At 31.0% G+C, this 7,582-nt stretch overlaps 1 protein-coding gene across 2 annotated transcripts in view; it reads right to left on the bottom strand.

Moving 5' to 3' along the window:
* The window catches only part of Polr2I (RNA polymerase II subunit RpII15), a 566,921-nt gene that overhangs the window by 29,886 nt on the left and 529,453 nt on the right, over positions 1 to 7,582 (bottom strand). The window lies entirely within an intron of this gene.

Here is a 7,582-nt window from a genome sequence, read left to right as displayed (position 1 = left end):
ACTTATAAGATATTAATGCCTCACACTTTGATGATTATAATTAATTACATGCATAATATATATTTTGTAAACATTTTCAACATAATGTTATTTGTGAAAATGCATCAATCTCAATGACTACATCACACAAGTTATTTCAAATGCTCAATTCCAGAGGTTAAAAAAAATTATTAAATTTGAAGATGGCGCACTTTTTGTAATTGCTACCTTAAAATCATTTTTTATCTACCTAAGCTATCATTATTGTTCTTTAATTCTTGAAGAGACAACAAAAAGCAGCAATGCATCTGTGAGCAGCGCTCAAAATTCTTGAACTAGAGCGGGAGCGCACGTCATTTTATAAGAACGATATAATTGCTCGAATTTTTGCTCATTTATAAAAGTTTTATTACTTTTTCTGTTTTTACCTATTTATATCACAAAATAACCTAGAATCTTATTTTCTATCTGTCACTCTGCTATTTTCAGTTGACGAGTTTGCCTCTAATGTAGCTGGCCACCTAAATATGTAAGACTCAGATATCGGTGCCCCCAGAGACACCGCCAGCTCCTTCCTTTGTGGAGATACCGTTGGAAGATAATTCTTAATTTTTTTTAATCGAATTTTCCCAACTTAAAGACGATTTTCTTTTATTTTTATGTAGGAAATTGAGATATCCAATGGAACTCTGAATTTTGTACCATCAAACAGTAAGTATTCCTTTTTTTAAATCTAACCATAAAATATGATTCTATTTTAGCTAAAAATATCAAGAATTATGATATACAACTCATTAAATGGCAAAAAAAAAAACTGCTTAAATGGTCACAACTTAGCTATTGGATGGTTCCCATATAGTTTGTCTAACACTTGTTTATTCACTTAAAGACTTGGGTATGATCACTAGGTTTTCCAATATTACATAGTCAATAAATATTACTTTTTTATCACTTAAGGATTAGCTATCCTTGATAAGCTCCAAGAAATGGTCTTCAGAAAACTCATAAAAGGCAAAAACAACTGCGTAAATGGTCTCAACAAAGGGGGTAGTTGTATTGGCTGTAGCATTATAATTACCAATTGTGTGCATCATTCAGGATAATAGTATGTTGCTGTACAAGCATAAATAATGGGGGGAATCTTTTTTGATACTCTCAATCAGGAGTAATATCGCCGGACATTACTACATAATTAGCTTTTGCACTAAATCTTTACGATGGATTTAATTCTAACATTTTTGTATTGGTATATTTATTGTCTAATTTTACGATTTTAACATTTACTTCTTTATTATTAATAATTATTTAGATCTCATCCGTTGAGATATATCTATCATGTGCACAATTGTATATAGCAACTTCCACATTAAGAAAAAAGGGTGATGGTCTTTTTGATTAAACTCCACGGTTGGCTTGTGTTTAGCAACGTAAAGTTATGACATATTTAACTGAATTCATGTCAGAACAGGAAAATATTATTTGGATCAATCTATTATGTCTTTTTAATTTATTTTTATTATTAATTATTATGATTCTAATTGTTTAATTTTTTATATTTAACATAAACGTATGATGGTTTATTTTTTAGTATGTAGATTATATTTAATTTAAGCCTTCTTTTTTAAACATAGAACTTCAAAAATATTTCGAAATACTCTACTTTGTCGTTTCATTAGTTATTAGTCTGAGAATATGATTCATAATGAATTACAATTTCATGGAGTGTGACGTTTTCAAATCTACTGTAACGGATAAAAAACATCTAAGTCTATTATACGTAGTATATCTTCATTAAACATTTTGCTAATAAATACATTCGTTATACCCTTAAAAATCCTAATAAAGCAGGCAACTGATAATCAAATCAGTATTTTAAACAATGATACCATAAGTCTTTCTCCTCCCCCCACCTCTCATTATTGCACGCGTTTTTCTCTACAAAATTATCAACTTTAGATATAGAATAAGAATAGTTGATAATATTGTAGAGAAAAACGCGTGCAAGGAGGAGGGGGGAAAAGACATATGGTATCATTGTTTAAAATACTGATTTGATTATCAGTTGCCTGCTTTATTAGGATTTTTGAGGGTATAACGAATGTATTTATTAGCAAAATGTTTAATGAAGATATACTACGTATAATTGACTTCGACGTTTTTTATCCGTTACAGTAGATTTGAAAACGTCACACTCCATGAAATTGTAATTCATTATGAACCTTATTCTCAGAATAATAGCTAATGAAACGACAAAGTAGAGTATTTGAAATATATTTGAAGCTCAAAGTTTAAAAAAGAAGGCTTTAATTAAATATAATCTACATACTAAAAAATAAACCATTAAACATTTAAGTTAGATATACAAAATTAAACAATTAAAATCATATAACTATTAATAATAATAAATTATAAATACAGAATATTGAAATAATAGATTGATCCAGATAATTTTTTCTTGTTCTAACATCGGAATTCAGTTAAATATGTCATAACTTTAGGTTGCAATACACAAGCGAGACGTGGAGTTTAATCAAAAAGATAATCACCCCTCTTCTTCATGTGGAAGTTGCTATATACAATTGTGCACAGGATAGATATATCTCTACCGATGAGATCTAACTAATTATTTATAATAAAGTAAATGTCAAAATCATAAAATTAGACAATAAATATACTAATAAAAAAATGTTACAAATAAATCCATCTTAAAGATTTAGAGCAAAAGCTAATTATGTAGTAATGTCCGGCGATATTACTTCTATTAAGAGCATCAAAAAAGATATTTCCCCCGTGATTTATGCTAATATAACAACATACTATTATCATGAAGGATATACACAATTGCTAATTATAATGCAACACCCAATGTAACTACCCTCGTTGTTGTGACCATTTAAACAGTTGTTTTTGCCTTTTATGAGTTTTCTTAATACCATTTCTTGGAGCCTATCAACCATAGCTAAGTCTTAAGTGATAAAAAAAGTAACATTTATTGACTATGTAATATTGGAAAACCTAATGATCATACCCAAGTCTTAAAGCGAAGTAAGTAGTCTCAGACAAACTAGTTGCAATCCATCCAAAGCTACTACCCCCGTTGTTGTGACCATTTAAGCAGTTGTTTTTGCCCTTTACTGAGTTGTGTATCATAATTCTTGATATGTTTAGCTAAAATAGAATCATATTTTATGGTTAGATTTAAAAAAAAAAAATGAATACTTACTGTGAGATAGTACAAAATTCAGAGTTCCATTTCGATATTCGTAAATACTTTTTACTGATAACTTGATCGTCATTTGGTGTGGATGACTCAAAATATTTTTATATGTATTTCTATAAATGACATCAGTAACAACATCCTCCATTAATTTAATGATGGTTTCTCGGGAAGGAATATGTTTACCCTTGTATTTCTCCATACATTTTTTGAACGTAGATGATTAGCAATGGATAAGATTATATTACATGCAATAAGCATCGTTGTGAGATCAGAGTTAAAGTCTGACTTGATGTATTCATCGTTTAATTGATTTTATAGATGAATATCGATACTCTTATTATGAGATGAGGATAATGAGTGGCGTGTAATTCTAGACAGGGGACTAAAGGCACATTTATATCGACAAATCCGACAAACCATCTCTTTCTCATCCGGTAAGTATTTTCCAAATTCCTAGGCCTCCATTTTCAGAAATCCAGACAGAAGGCGACGTTATTTTTTGCATTTTATTCAGTTCTCTATCAACTATCCCCATCTAATATTATTATATTAATATTTAATAATAAAGGCGGGAATGATAACGATCATGATTGATAGAAGAAGATGTATATTATTTAATCAATGATGCCATAAGTATTTCTTCTTTTCTCCTCGCACGCTTTTCTATTCTTACCAAAATTATCACCCTTAAGAATAAGCAAAGACCCATATTGGAAATGCGTGAGCGCAGTGTCCTATCCTGCTTACAGGAGTCCTTGGATGGGCGTATAAGGATCTAAAATTGGCAATGTTTACGGAACTGAAAAAGGGACAAAGATTTTAGAAAAATGTATATAAAGCTACACAGACAATTTGGTCACCCACCGTCTAGGAGATTATTCGAATTTATCAAGAAGTCTAAATTCTATAATAAAAAGTTGGAACAAGAAATAGTTCACATAACGAATAAATGTGAGATATGCATGAAAACGAAGAAACAAGACCAGTTGTTGCTTTACAGATGGCCAAAAGCTTTTATGATGTTGTATCTATGAATCTCAAGTACTGGAAGAAAAACTATTATTTTATACTAATGGTCGATGCAGCAAAAATATTTTGTGTTGCAGGTACTATCAGTAACAAGATACCATTCACCATCATTCAAGGCATTTTTGGAACATGGATATCAAAATTTGGGGCACCTAAGAAGTTCCTTATGGACAATGACCTGGAATTTAGCAATAATGAGATTATTGAAGTGGGAGAAAAATTTAACATTAGAATAATGAACACAGCTGCATATTCTCCATTTTCGAATGGTCTATATGAGAGGACAAATAGCATTTTGGGTATTATAGTTTCAAGGTTGGTTGAAGATGACATCACAGACGTGGATGTGGCACTTGATTGGGCTGTTAGAGCAAGAATTCTTTACAGAATTTTGAAGGACTTTCTACTAACCATTTATTTTTTTGGTTTTAACACGAATTATTCATCATTGGATGTTAATATGCTGCCTCCAATAAAACCAGAAACTCAATCAGAAACAGTGAAAAGAAACTTGAATGGATTACATTCAGCTAGATGTGAATACATGAAAAATGAATGAAATATCGAAATTCAAAGGGCTCTTTCACATAATATCAGAGATGGAGCAACAAAAGATCTCAATATTGGTGATAAGGTATTTTACAAACGAAATTATGACTCGAAATAAATGGAAAGGTCCTGGTAAAATTATTGGAAAAGATGGTAAAGTCTATTTAGTACGTCATGGTGGTTACTATATAAGATGTCATGTTTGTATGCTGCAAAAAGATGTGAAAATACGAAAAAGTGTTGTAAAATAAGATGTTACAATGGTTAAAACAAATATTGAAGCCTGTGTTCATGGCATTGATCATGATTATGGACAAATACAAAAAAAAGTTGAAGAAGCTCTTGTTGATGATAAAGATTATCATCATGGTCGAAGACAAATAAATGTTGTGGAAGCTCGTATTGAAGATGAAAGTGTCATAGCTAGACATGTTGAAGATGTTTCAAATAGCAATGAAGAAGATGTTTCCATTAAACATGGTGAAAATCCTAATGTACAGGTTAAAAGAAGAAGAGGTCGTCCACGTAATGAAGAAAAATTCGTTTTTGAAATGGATCAAACCTGTCCAAAGGTTGGAGAAAATTTTGAAGCCATTGATCCCAATTTTGACAAGTGGTTCCAAGGAAAATTTATTGGTAGAACTGGCAAAACCAATGGAATATATAGGAGGTTCTATAATATCAGAAACAATGGTACGGGTGAAGAATATTGTATAGATACCTGGAAGGTGTGGAAGGTTGTGAGAGGAGGATCATGAAGTATTGACTTAAAGTTGATAATATTGTAGAGAAAAACGCGTGCAGATATATCTCTACCGATGAGATCTAACTAATTATTTATAATAAAGTAAATGTCAAAATCATAAAATTAGACAATAAATATACTAATAAAAAAAATGTTACAAATAAATCCATCTTAAAGCTTTAGAGCAAAAGCTAATTATGTAGTAATGTCCGGCGATATTACTCCTTATTAAGAGCATCAAAAAAGATATTTCCCCCGTGATTTATGCTAATATAACAACATACTATTATCATGAAGGATATACACAATTGCTAATTATAATGCAACACCCAATGTAACTACCCTCGTTGTTGTGACCATTTAAACAGTTGTTTTTGCCTTTTATGAGTTTTCTTAATACCATTTCTTGGAGCCTATCAACCATAGCTAAGTCTTAAGTGATAAAAAAGTAACATTTATTGACTATGTAATATTGGAAAACCTAATGATCATACCCAAGTCTTTAAGAGAAGAAACTAGTCTCAGACAAACTAGTTGCAATCCATCCAAAGCTACTACCCCCGTTGTTGTGACCATTTAAGCAGTTGTTTTTGCCCTTTACTGAGTTGTGTATCATAATTCTTGATATGTTTAGCTAAAATATAATCATATTTTAGGGTTAGATTTGAAAAAAAATTGAATACTGACTGTTAGATAGTACAAAGTTTTGTGTGATTACTCAAAATATTTTTATATGTATTTCTATAAATGACATCAGTACCAACATCCTCCATTAATTTAATGATGGTTCCTCGGGAAGGGATAGGGTTACCCTTGTATTTCTCCATAAATTTTTTGAACGTAGACGATTAGCAATGGATAAGGTTATATTACATGCAATAAGCATCTTTGTGAGATCAGAATTACAGTCTGACTTGATGCATTCATCATTAACTTAATTTTTTTGATGAATACCCATGCTCTTGATATGAGATGAGGATAATCAGTGGCGTGTAATTCTAGACAGGGGACTAAAGGCACATTTATATCGACAAATCCGACAAACCATCTCTTTCTCATCCGGTAAGTATTTTCCAAATTCTTGGGCCTCCATTTTCAGAAATCTAGACAGAAGGCGATGTTATTTTAGGCATTTTATTCAGTTCTCTATCGACTATCACCATCTAATATTATAATAATATTGAATAATAAAGGCGGGAATGATAACGTTCTTGATTGATAGAAGAAGATGTATATTATTTAATCAATGATGCCATAAGTATTTCTTCTCTTCTCCTCGCACGCTTTTCTATTTTTACCAAAATTATCACCCTTAGTCATAAGTATTTCTTCTCTTCTCCTCGCACGCTTATCTATTTTTACCAAAATTATCACCCTTAAGTATTGTTTAATATTTACTCTGGAGAAGTGAAGAATGCAAAAAGAAATGAGATTGATAATTGGAAAGAAAAGTTTTTGAAGAAGTGGAAGATCATCGTCAAATAACTATTTCAACGAGATGGGTGGTGACAAAAAAGATTGTAAAAGACAAGTCAATCATAAAATCAAGACTGGTAGCAAGAGAATATGAAGAACATGGCAATGAAATCCGAACAGATTCACCTACTTGTAGCAAAGAAGGATTAATAATGACAATTATGTTGATGAGCTCAAATGGTTAGATTTGGAACTCATAGATATAAAAACTGCTTTTTTGCAAGGAGTCCAATAATAAGAGATGTCTTTTGAAACCCCCCGAGGATTATTATATTGGAAATTTATGGAAACTCAAAAAAGGAGTATATGGTCTGGTTGATGCAGCAAGAGCTTGGTAAAATCGTTTTTAAAGTTTTTTTGTTGGAAGTTGGAATGACTTTGTCAAAGTTAGACAATTTTATTTTTTATTGGAAAGAAGATGGAAAATTCAATGGAATGAACTGTATTCATGTTGATGATTTGTTGTGGCCTGGATCTAGTGTGTTTAAAGAAAAAATTGGGAAGATTCGAAAATAATTTCAAACAAAAGGGGAAGAGATTGGAAATTTCAAATATCTTGGAGTCAATGTCAGAAACCAAAAGGA

The sequence above is a fragment of the Lepeophtheirus salmonis genome, chromosome 9 (assembly GCF_016086655.4).
Source record: "Lepeophtheirus salmonis chromosome 9, UVic_Lsal_1.4, whole genome shotgun sequence".
In the NCBI taxonomy this organism is placed as follows: Eukaryota; Metazoa; Arthropoda; class Copepoda; order Siphonostomatoida; family Caligidae; genus Lepeophtheirus; species Lepeophtheirus salmonis.
The sequence above is the reverse complement of the archived record's forward strand: the minus strand, read 5'-3'. Positions and strand labels throughout refer to the sequence as shown.